This window comes from Macrobrachium nipponense, chromosome 5 (assembly GCF_015104395.2).
Source record: "Macrobrachium nipponense isolate FS-2020 chromosome 5, ASM1510439v2, whole genome shotgun sequence".
Lineage (NCBI taxonomy): Eukaryota > Metazoa > Arthropoda > Malacostraca > Decapoda > Palaemonidae > Macrobrachium > Macrobrachium nipponense.
Genome location: NC_061107.1, coordinates 26,005,315 through 26,017,814, shown reverse-complemented (window position 1 = coordinate 26,017,814; position 12,500 = coordinate 26,005,315). Strand labels below are relative to the sequence as shown.

Sequence of the window (12,500 nt, the reverse complement as noted above, 5' to 3'; positions counted from 1 at the left end):
TATATACTATATATATCTATAATCTATATATATCTATCTAAAAATATATATATATCTATATATATATATATTATATATATATATATATATATATATATATATATATATCAGATATATATATATATATACTAGTATATAGATACCTATATATATATATATATTATCTATCCATATATATATATATATACTATATATATATATATATATATATATATATATATAATTCTTATTGAAGTGTGTCTTTTTTATTTTTATATTTTCATTGCATTCACAACTTAATTGGACTTAGTTATTTTCATTGCTTAATCATTGCACATTTAATAAATTTAAACAATATGTGAATAATTTGCATTTACTTAGAATTCTTTTAAGTTTTATTATTATTGTTTAGCACTTGTGAATTAATTTCAAATTATCAATTATTGCCTAACAATTTTGAATTTCAATTTAATTAATTTTCTTGAATTTTGTGATAAATTAATTTAGATTTAATTTTATTTAATTGATTCAAGAATTAATTAAACTTTACTTTGTTTTCAGTAACAGTATTCTCCCTGATATTGTGAATTTCACTTATAAATTTTGAGCTTAATAATAAATTTTTGTATTTAAAATTTTTTTATATAAGTATTTCATTTCTAACCAGTATATTTGCATTACTTATGATTATATTTATGTTAGGTAGAAACATAGGGTGGTAATTGATTTCCTTTCCTTCAATTTACTTTAAGTGACTTAGAACCAGGGAAGTACTTAGACTTCTGAAATCAGGGAAATACTTAGACTTTTTAAAGTTGTTTGATTAATTTAATTACTTACAAGATTACCTCACACCTGTTTTGATAAACTTAGTCTGATTTTCTGCAATACTGGTAAGTGTTTAAGGGATCACTGTTGCCTTTAGAGTATTCAGTCGTTTAATTCCTTGATATGAGGGTTCAGGTGTCTGGCTTTTGTGAGGTAACAATAAATGAATGGTAAGTGTAGTAACCAGATACTTGGCACTTCCTAACAATATATATATATATATATATATATATATATATATATATATATATATATATATAATATATATATATATATATATATATATATATATATACTTATATATATAATATATATATATATATATATATAATATATATATATATATATATATATATATATATATATATATATATATATATATCTCTCTCCTCTCTCTCTCTATCTCTCTCTCTCTCTCTCTCTCTCTCTCTCTCTCTCTATATATATATATATATATATATATATATATATATATATATATATATATATATATATATATATATATACTATATATATATATATATATATGTATATATATATATATATATATATATATATATATATATATATATATATATATAGATATCATACAGATACACACACACACACACACTATATATATATATATATATATATATATATATATATATATATATATATAACTATATATATATCTATATATATATATATCTATATATATATATATATATATATATATATATATTGTTACGAAGTGCCAAGTATCTGGTTACTACACTTACCGTTCATTTATTGTTACCTCACAAAAGCCAGACACCTGAACCCTCATCACAGGTATTAAACGACTGACGATCATTGTAATAAATAGAGCATATATGATTATTTTTCCTCACCTTATGAAAGTCAACAAATGACGAAAACTTGGTAGCCTTGGATGTGCGGGTGTAGTCCTTACCCAAAAAAGGGCCCTATTATTCATTTACCTGTTCAAGCTTCCATAAGGTTTGCCACGGGCTGCCTCACTTCTAAACAATTGTGCAAGTTGAATCACAAAAGCTGTCTTGCAACTACGGGAACAATGGCTTTTCGTAGCAGCCATTCTTGAAGCCTTTACAGGGTTTGAATATTCACTCAGAATTTCAGAGACAGCTGTTTGTCGTCATCACACTTGTGGGAGGAGTCGTCATGTCACATGTTTATGTCACACATAAGTTTGAAACCATACATTAGAGTGTTCTGTCACTGGCTTCGGCTGCTATATTTTACTCTTATGAATATACTTTTTTCTAATATAATTAATAAAGAATACTGCCGAAAATTAGGCAGGGATGTAAAGTATATTATGGCTAAGTAATATCTTTGTCAAATGCACAGAAAAAAAATGTATTCTGGAAAAACACCGGAACAAAGGCTCTGAATCTCATAGTAGCTTGATTCAAGAGCACCTGCTTCCATGACAGTCGCCTTTCCACCACCTGCCACAACCTTATTGCCAGTGGCCTCAAACGAAAACTGACTTGAGATGGTCGGAGTTATCACCAAGTTAAACATCTTTGAAGAAACCCAGTGCTAGATGTACAGTTGCGAACAAGCCTACCTATTACGTCTTGGTGAGAAACTTCGAAAAACTATATGCAACAGTGTTTACTAGGGTAAAGGGGTAGGGGAAGGGCTTGTGGATAGAGGCCACGGATGATCACTCCAGTGATCATCCGTGGCACCAGCGCTGATGGAATGAATGGCTGTCTTAAGATATCTTACGTGTGGAGAGGAATCCAAATTTCAAGCTGACCACAAACATGAGGGTGCAATTGCCCTCTGGTGGGACTGTTTTCTGAGCAGCTTTTCATCTTGGGATATGGGAAGGGCCCCTGTTGATGCACAAACAGGACTTGTTGCGTTCCCTGAGAACTTTTGCTCCATTGTCAGCTCCAACAATAATTGGTGGCAGGAGTGATTCCCGACATCCAAAGAAACTACCACTAGTATGACTGACTTCAGAAAAGAGCGATCTGTCCCCAAAAACAAGTGTGAATAAAATCTACTTGCAGGTCCAGAGAATGCTGCTTTCCAGTGGACATTCCTACCGCTCCATCAACGTCATCACGAATCCCAACAAAGTCATCAATTGTCCAATGGAATTCTTGAACTCCTCGGAGCTGTCTGGGTTCTTCCCAACCTGGTTGAGGCGATCATTCTAACTGGATGTGGAAGAGGAGAAGACGTCTTCACAAAAGGATCCAGTTGCCTGTCAAGCTCGTTTTCGCAACGACCATCAACAAAGCACAAAGCACAAGGGCAATTGCTCAAGGTTGTAGGCATCAACTTGCAAGAGCCATGCTTCTCACATGGGAGGATTTATGCCACCTATTCCAGGGTCGGAACTCCAATTTGGCATCCGAATGAAATACAAAAAACATCCTCTACAACAAAAATCTTCAGTGACTTGGCCGAAGTTGGTAAACAATAGGTTGGCCGGTCTTGTTTTTACCTGCCATAGATTTCTGACATAAGTCTGAAATAGTCTAGGTTGGTTTTTATAGTAAAGTTATTCTGCCCTTAGCAGCAATATATCATCATTTCATCCCCAAGATGTCCCCAGTAATCCCAAACCTACTTTCCACTGGTTTTGGACTTGGAAAAGTTTTCCTGCATATCCTTTGAATTATTTTGTTGTGTAAAGTGTGTATTGTTACTGAAAATGTATTTCTTTCCTAAGGTTGTAATTCCAACTTTAATTCATTGCTTTAAATAAACATGTTAATCAAAACCACTCCATGAGTTACTTCCTTTTGTATGTAACTGATGTGAACTTAAAAAAATTTTCATGCATCTTCCTTGAAATCTTTTCTCATGGAAAGTATGTGTACTACTATTGAAATTAATATTCTTTCCTGCGATTAATAATTTTGTCTTGAATTTATTGCTTTAAATAAACATGTTAATCAAAACCACCCCATATGTTACTTCCTTTCTAAGTTAAATGATCGACTGTCAGATTATACCAGGGCAATGCCGGATTGGTCAGCTAGTATATATATACATATGTACATATCAGCAAGGTAAAAAAAAGTTGCTGTAGGACAAAACCAATGACTTTCAAGAACATTCATACTGACAAAGTTCAAATACATGAAAAATGTAAAAAAGCTTGTGTTAGGATAAGTGACTCTAATATTACTATTTGCCAGTATTCTAATTAGAACATACATGCATTTTATGAAATACTTGGCACCAATTGAATAAAACTATAGATTAATACATGCCTAAGGTACAACAATGCAGTAGTTACATCTTAAGTTGTCAATATAATCGATGTGGCAAGGGAGTTACAAATAACAAACTAATGCAATAGAGAAAGATGATTAATATATACTAGGGAAGTAAAAATGAAGAAATGAACATCAGCATTGTCATTTTTCAGAGGATACCTTGTTAGTATCATCGGTCGCTGTAACAAATCTTGCTGGAAAAGGTATGATCGGATTCCATCCCAGGAAATGTCTAAATATTGGCACAATTAATCAATGCACTAAAATAGTCAACATTTTATTGCAGGGATCTGGGCAACAATGTGGCTTGCTGGAAACCGCTGTTGGAAGTGTCGTAATAGAAAGATTCCTCTTGGTGAAAGATGACTTCCAGCTATTTCAAAGGTAAGTTTATGTAGTTTCCACGGATGTTCATCCCTAATATTAGTATGTATTCAGGACAAATTTAATTGATACTTCATCTAATATCAGTTTGTCGTCGCTTAATTATAGAACTAACCATTCCAAAGTTAAGCCTGTGTATTTCACATAAGTATTTATTCCTAATTATTATAGGTATTCAGTAGTATTGTCACACCTTTATGTAAAAAGTAATTAATTCCTTTGTAATGTCAATATTTTGCAACATTTAGGAATACAAAAACGACTCCGTGAAACGGAGGCGACGACGATTAAATATTACATTTCGTTTTATTAAGAGAAAGAATATAATGATTCATATTCCTCCGCATTTTAAACTCTGGATATTTAAAATTTGACCGAACTGGCATATTTTTGACAGCACCAACCATTATTATGATAATTCACGTCATATTGATGGAAGCAATACCTTTTTCTATCATCCCACTTCCATTTATAACCTCCGAATTACTGATTTTTTGGGGGGCGGCTATCAGAAACGACAGGAAGCAATTTCGTGAAATATAAATAGATAAGGAGGTAAATCGTTATAACAATATTGAATTAATGTTCTTCGGACAGAATTAGTGTTTGTAAATTAGAAGATGTATTGCCAGGTCATCTGATGAAAAAATGTTTGAGTAATATTATTTTTTCATGCATTCTTTGACTGACAGTAACACTGGACTATAATGAAAAAATCAGTGCCTGTAGTATAACTCTTTTGTATATCAACTCTTCATGTCAGATTTATATGTGGTGTTACGATTCCTGATAACTCAATTTGACACTATAAATTTTGCAATTGGTTTCTAAATACGAGTTTTTGAAGAAACGAAGCGATAAGCCTTTATTTTTGAACGCAGGACCATAAGTTGCATAAAAAGATAATACTGGTTTTAATAACGGTACAGAAAAGATGAAACATCACCCAAATATATATAATTCAAATTATTTGTTGCATAATGATCATGAATTTCCCCCTTTGCCAATACACCTCAAAATAGACAACCGCTATAATTACACGAATGGGCGTTGAAATACTACTCGCTGATATTTTTGTGGATTTTATTTGTCCCAGTAAACGAATGGACTAAAAGCGTCACTCGAACGTAATGCATTCACCGAGCTTTATTATTTTGACAAAGCAGCCAGAGTTTTAGCCATCCATTGTATTTTGCTATAACAATGCACAAAAAACTATAATTAAAAAAAAAACATGATGTCGAATGTTTCTTTTCCAAAAGCAATTCAGCTGTGTCCCCTTGTAATTGAGACAGATCCAAGGCGGCAAAGGAACCGGCCTGGTTAGATAATCAATACGAAACGTGAAGAGTAGCAAATGCAAATATAAAAAAACTATTGGATTGAAACGATGAAAAATCGATAACAGATATGTGCCAAATGATGATTGATGATGGGGTTCGGTTAATGACGAACGCGGTATGAGCAATTGGGAATTATAGCGTTTTTATGCAATATGCAGTGGAAATATGAAATATTTCGTCATAATTTAGAGGGATGTGTTAGATTCCAATGTGAACTATTGATAGGAGGTTATTTTAGTGGATATGAAAATGGCCGTTTTGATATAATAGAAATAAAGATGTAACCGTGAATATGAATTACAGTTGCAGAGTAATAATATTGCAATACACTCCCTGAACACCTGAATTAGCCCTGGTCACTGACCAGCCCGAACTATATCCCCACACATTTACCCACTAAGTGGGTAATTTTAAACTGTCAGTGTTACCAACGCTGCAGGTAAAATCTAGTCAAATGAGTTACCTGTGTTACCGTTGGCAACGCTGCCGCAAATACCTGCCACCAGTGGCCTGTCTCCTCATTCCTCAATTGAATCATTCACTATCAAATTGAAGTGGGGAGGAGGGTGGGAATCATTCAGGGTGTTCAGTAAGTATTACAATATTAGTTTTATTATGAAAACTTCATATTGCAATACACTCCCTGAACACCTGAATTAGCCCGATTAACAACATTTAGTCGGAGGCGGGGTCAATCTCATTCAGCCCGACCTGTACACGGAAAATACGCAGGTAACTCATAAGCAACCTAGCATGTATAAAAGCATGTATCCTCACCTAGTTATCGAAACTCGGAGGTGTGGATGTTTGCAAAGAAAGTACTTCAAAGTCAGTGTTGAGTCTAACGTACTATCTGAGTCAGAAGTACCTCCCATGTGATAAGCTATACTTCTTATTCATGGAGGCAAAACAAAAACAAATCTCCTCACCTGGTTGTCCAGCTCAGTAACTGAGGATGCTTGCATAGGAATAGTACCATACGTTGGTGTCGAGTCCATAGGTACCGCCTGAGTCTGAAGAACCTCCCATGTGGTATTCTATACCTCTCATGTATGGAGGGGAAACAAATGGTGAAGCTCCCATGTGGCTATAGCCTCTCATTGTATGGAGAGAAGTTGAGCGTGCAGGACTTCAGTTCTCTACTGCTCACCTGATGTAGATGACTTGTGCTGAAGAAGTAGTTGTTATTCCAACATGATCATCGGGATCTGCCTAACCTCAAGGGCCTAAGGGACAAAACACACTGTCTAAGCTTGACCAACAGAAACACTTAGAGTTCATTAGACTATCACTGCCTCCCTAAACTTCTAACACCATAAAGTTCATTTCGACTATCACTGCTTACCTAAACTTCTAACACCCTGAAGTTCATTTCGACTATCACTGCTTACCTAAACTTCTAACACCCTGAAGTTCATTTAGACTATCACTGCTTACCTAAACTTCTAACACCCTATCTCTACCAAGCCAACTATCAAACTGAGTTACCGCAACGACAGGACCCCGAGAGTAACCTCTCTGAAGAAAGTGAAATTCCTTAAGGTACGGTGTTGTGAAAAACCACCTCAAGAAAAAAAACACCTACACAATCGCCGACAGCGAAACATTCCTCTGGAAGCCAAAGGGTAGCCCTCCGCATACTTGCGCCCTTGGATTGACTAAGAGTCCATTCTTATGAGTGTCCTGATAAGCAATGATTTAACAATAGTCCCTCCTCTCCTTGCCAAAAAAACATATCATAACCCTCAGAAATGTTAGTCTGGTATGCAAACCCCCTCGAACCCAATGTGAAGAGGTTATCAAACAGTCCAGGCTCAGAGAACCAACTATCAACTCTCACCACATCCACACAGAGTGGCTGTGAAAGGTGTCCTCCAAATACGAGCCTCATGATCCGTAACCCTTACCACACTAATCAATGAAGGAACCCAATAGAGAAAAACCTCAACTGACTCGTAAACCGGAAGTCGGACTCCGGCAGAGGAGTTACCCGCTACCTCATACAGAAAAATGATGCTAGCTTAAGTCATTCCCCAAAAAAACTGCCGACTCGCCAAAAGAAACAGACTACCCTACTTGATGTTTGAGAGACTGCTGGTTAGGTTGAATACAACATATCAAACATTACATGAATTAACTGAGATCCCTCCGGAGCCTGGAATGCGGAAAGATAGAATGGACAAAGTCCACAATCCGTTATACTCGCTTCCTTCGCCGGAGAAACAAAAACAAAAAAACCCACAACTAGCAAACGAGTCTCTCTTCAAAGGTATCTATCCTCTGTCAGACCTGTCGGCCACACCGGAACAGGAAAACAAAGGAGATGAAAGCCGAACCCAGAAAAGCAGCACCCAAAAACCCGAACCTACTACACCTGGCTGCTCGATACCAAACGACATAAGATCCCATCATATCTGAGCCTACCGATCCGATTGCGCAACGATTATACCAACAAGAAGATCATAAACTACTGTGCAAGTCGTACTCGACTGCGCAACCCGCACTCCCCCAAGACATCATGATGTAACCCCTGCTGTCCGACCGCTGTCCACCCACTCACAAGAGCGAACTGTCTGTCAACAGTTCCGCAAAACCTGTAAGAGTTAGTCACTCGACTGCGGATACCATCACTCTCCAGTGACGATAACGTTACGCCTGAGCCGAAAATACCTTGGCGATGAACGACCACGCATGCGAGTCAACTCCCATACTGTTGCGCCAAACATGTACCAACCAAGACGATGACCTAACCTTGAACCAGTCTCAATTTACTGCGAAACTCCGCACTCACCATTGACTATGACACGAGACCAGACGACTACAATAGGCGAGCAACACCCCTTAAGAGCGAAGAAGTCGCAAAACGCGATCCAACTAACCCCCTTTGCCAATACGTACTAAACCTAGACTGGAATCCGAAGCAAGTGACGGAAAGAAGTACTCCCAGACACGGAATCAAGGTCGAACCCACCTTGAAAATCCCATAAGGACGGAACAGAAAAGCAGCAGGAAAAAGTTGAGAAAATAAGGAGAGAGAGAAAAGTCACTACGAGTAACCCACAGGAACACCTAGCGCCAATATTGTGCAGGTGGAGAACTAACTGTGCGATACAGTGCTTTAATAACGGGTTACGAACTGCGGAACCAATGGGAGCCGCAGAAGGAATTAACCAGCTACCCTAAGAAAGGGGGCCGAGGGCACAAAAGGTGCTAATTACAATGCAGACGAAACTGCGAACGGCCCCCCCCCCCCCCCCGTGCCCCCCCCCCCCCCCCCCCCCCCCCCCCCCCCCCCCCCCCCCCCCCCCCCCCCCCCCCCCCCCCCCCCCCCCCCCCCCCCCCCCCCCCAGGAAATTACCGCGGTAAGCACGTTACGTCTCCACACTCCAATAAGGTATATAAATGGGACGAAGAAGGAAGATTACTAACTACCTATGAAAGGAGTGGGTGGGGTGACAACCGGTATCGATACAATCAACGATGGCGCAGGTGAATCTCCAACTGCCGTAGCCTCCTCAAGAACTACGAGGACACATTACATCTCAAAACAAGTAAGGATGAAAATACGGAGTTGCGGAACCGCCTTGAAGCATCAACATCAGCAGCCTGAGAACTACAGGACCCGTGGAAGGTGCTACGAGAGAGAGAGAGAGAGAGAGAGAGAGAGAGAGAGAGAGAGAGAGAGATAGGAGGAGAGAGAGAGGGATTGAAATCTTCTCAAATTTCAGGATGAAACAATGAAACTGGCTCTACTGTGATATGGTAAATATAAACAGTATGAGCGAGAAGACTCCGAAGCGACATCCGAAGAATGAGCAGCTGAAGAAGGTTGTGTAAAGCCAATATAAGTTTTAACAGAAAAACTGGGCGAGAGAAAACTAGACCGACTCTGTTCCCCATGATAATCTGAGAAACATTAGAAAATCAGGAAATTATTCAAGACGTGGTCGTGAATACAGTCCGTATTGAAGCTACTGTAATTAACTTGCGTTAATTCGATTTTACGATGGGGTTAGTATTTAAAATCGAAACTACATTGGAAATAAGTCTTCCTATATCTCTCGCGCAGCTGGCGTAGGCAGCATTGTGCATCAGACAGCGAGATTGTAGGGTTTAAAATAGAATTTAGGCCAAAGGCCGAATATTGGGAACTATGAGGTCATTGAGCGCTGAAGGGAAATTGACAGAAAAATGTTTGAAAAGGTGTAACAGGAAGAAAAAACCTCTGTTGCACAACGAGTCAATTGTTAGGAGAGGGTGGAAAAACAGCATAGTAGAGAAAAAAAAATGAAATCAGGAAAGTAAGAGAGAGAGAATATTACAATCGTCTAACTTCTCCACCTCCATAAATTTGCACCCTCTTCTAAGTTAAAAGGTATTATCTTAATGATAATATACTCGTATACTGCGTACTGCTATGAACAACCGAACGAGAACTTGTTGCTAATACGATCGAATCCTATAGCAACATCACTTTATTGTATTGATCGGCGTGCGAAAGTAATCGAATCCGATAACAACGTCTGTTTATTGTATTCATCCGCGTGCGACGTAATTACTGTATTCATGTTATAAATGTAGCTGAAGCTGATAAGGCAAAAATTACGTGCATCAGCAACCTGGATAGAGGTCCCCAAGCTTTTGTATGAATTCAAACGCAGCGTGGTAAAATAAAGTAACAGCATGAAAGAGCTCGTTTACTGTTGTTTCACACCGGTAAAGATTAATCAAGTGTAAGGTTCGTAATACCTATGAAAACGAGTGAAAAACGAACGGAATCGATAAATTTACGCATCTAAGCCGAAGGAAAAACTAGCTTCCAATGAGACGTATCAGTCAAATTTTGGCCTTAAATTACATCGTATGACGAACAGCATGACTTCGTTTTATAAGCTAAGTATCCAGATACTCATTATGGTAACTAGAAACAAAAACATTAGCCGAGACCAAGTGATATGGTTGAATCTGGAGCCAAGGAAAAAAGACTAGCCGGCATCATTGTCTGTTTAAGCCACGCCTCCTCACAACAGTGCTGTTTTGACAAGCTTGTGTAATTGTAATTTAATTGAAAAGTAATAAATTACATATTTCAATTTAATTGAAAATTAATAAATTACATTTTAAGGTAATTAAATTAACTTTATTAGGCCAAATATTAATTTCAGTTGTCACTGTAATTTAATAATACAACTGGTAATTCTTTTGTAACTGTAATTGACATAAGCACAATGTAATTACTGACAGCCATTAGTCTGTTAAACGTATGAAGACGTCATACAACGAATTCCTTATAGTATCCGACATCTAATTATATGCCACAAGATACCAGTATTGACTATGTTAAATGGTCAACATAGTTGAAAAAACACGTCTCCTTCAAGACGACAAACCTGGCCTAAGTAAGGAAGAGTTGTTTACGTTAGTTACGCTAGCCAATCAGGACAAGAATGAGGTGGATACGGCGACGCAAACCCGTATTCGCCATCAGCTGATTCCAGCGTGAATGACTGCCGAGTTAGTATTTATACTACGCTAATATGATGATACATACAATACACTAAATGCTTTAGTCGGACAGAATCTGATCTTCATTCTGTTCGATTACATTCATATTGAATTATACTAAGATCGGATTCTCGTTCGTTTCAATTACATCTGTACTGAATTATCCGTAGTCAAGAATGCCTGAGTCTAAAGCGTTAGTCCACTATAAAAAATCACTACCGTTATGTAGTACAGCGAATACTTTTGGCTAGGCTAGGCTACTGTACATATATCATCGTGAACACTAGGCTAGCCGTAGTTAATTTTATTCGATTTCACTACATAACGAATTATCGTACGTCGATATGCGTTGAACAGAGAATTAGTCGATATTAAAAATTACGCTATCGTATAAGTAGAGGAAAGTAACCTTAAAGACGAAGGATAAGTATTCAACCCTCAGAACCCGACAGGACCCGAAAACCAGATCTGAACGGCCAACCATGGCCTAAAAGATTCTGACGAAAGGAAGGAACTAGAAGCAAGAAAACACTAATAGGCTCTAGGACACTGTCCCTCTATAAACTACTACTTTATAATAGAAAAACCGACCGGAAGAAGCCTGCACTTCTCTTCCTAAACACTATTTAGCCAATTATCCCTACTCGTCTGTATCAGACCTAAATTTTTCATCATCCTGAGAACTTACAAATCGAGGGGAGGGGAAATCTGCTGCCAACACTGCCTGCTCCGCGCCGGGGGGCCGGCAGAACCTACCACTCGGAGGCTTGCGGTTCTCCATTACCCCCAGCACCCGTTAGGGCTGGTTCTGGAACAGGCAGGGGGGGGGGCTGAAAAAAGAACGATTAGAATTCACTATACTACTAGTACCACTATCTCTATTTTTGTTAAATTATTCGTCAGGCTAGAAATATTCTTAACATACTAGATGATAACCTGTCCACTAATCTCTGTTTCGTTGTCTCCTGACCAAGACAAACATCTCTGACTAGTATTGCACTAAACCTTACTACACGAAATAACGAAAAGAACGTCGATCATGTATGCGGGTACTCATCCAACGCTTGAAGGGCGTGCAGAGCCGATGAGCACCAACATATCCAGCAGTAGAAGGCTCGATCGTCGAACTGTAGATGAAGTAGAAGCAGAGGCGTTTGCAGTCGGCGACAACGTTATTTTAGAGCCGATGAGCACCAACATATCCAGCAGT

General features: G+C 37.8%; 1 long non-coding RNA gene across 1 annotated transcript in view; it reads left to right on the top strand.

Annotated features, from left to right (window-relative positions):
- LOC135215117 (uncharacterized) overlaps positions 1–12,500 on the top strand; it is a 46,245-nt gene that overhangs the window by 9,345 nt on the left and 24,400 nt on the right. Inside the window, exon 2 of the long non-coding RNA XR_010314577.1 lies at positions 4,345–4,442. This is a non-coding gene — a long non-coding RNA (uncharacterized LOC135215117). The remainder of the gene's footprint in view (positions 1–4,344; positions 4,443–12,500) is intronic.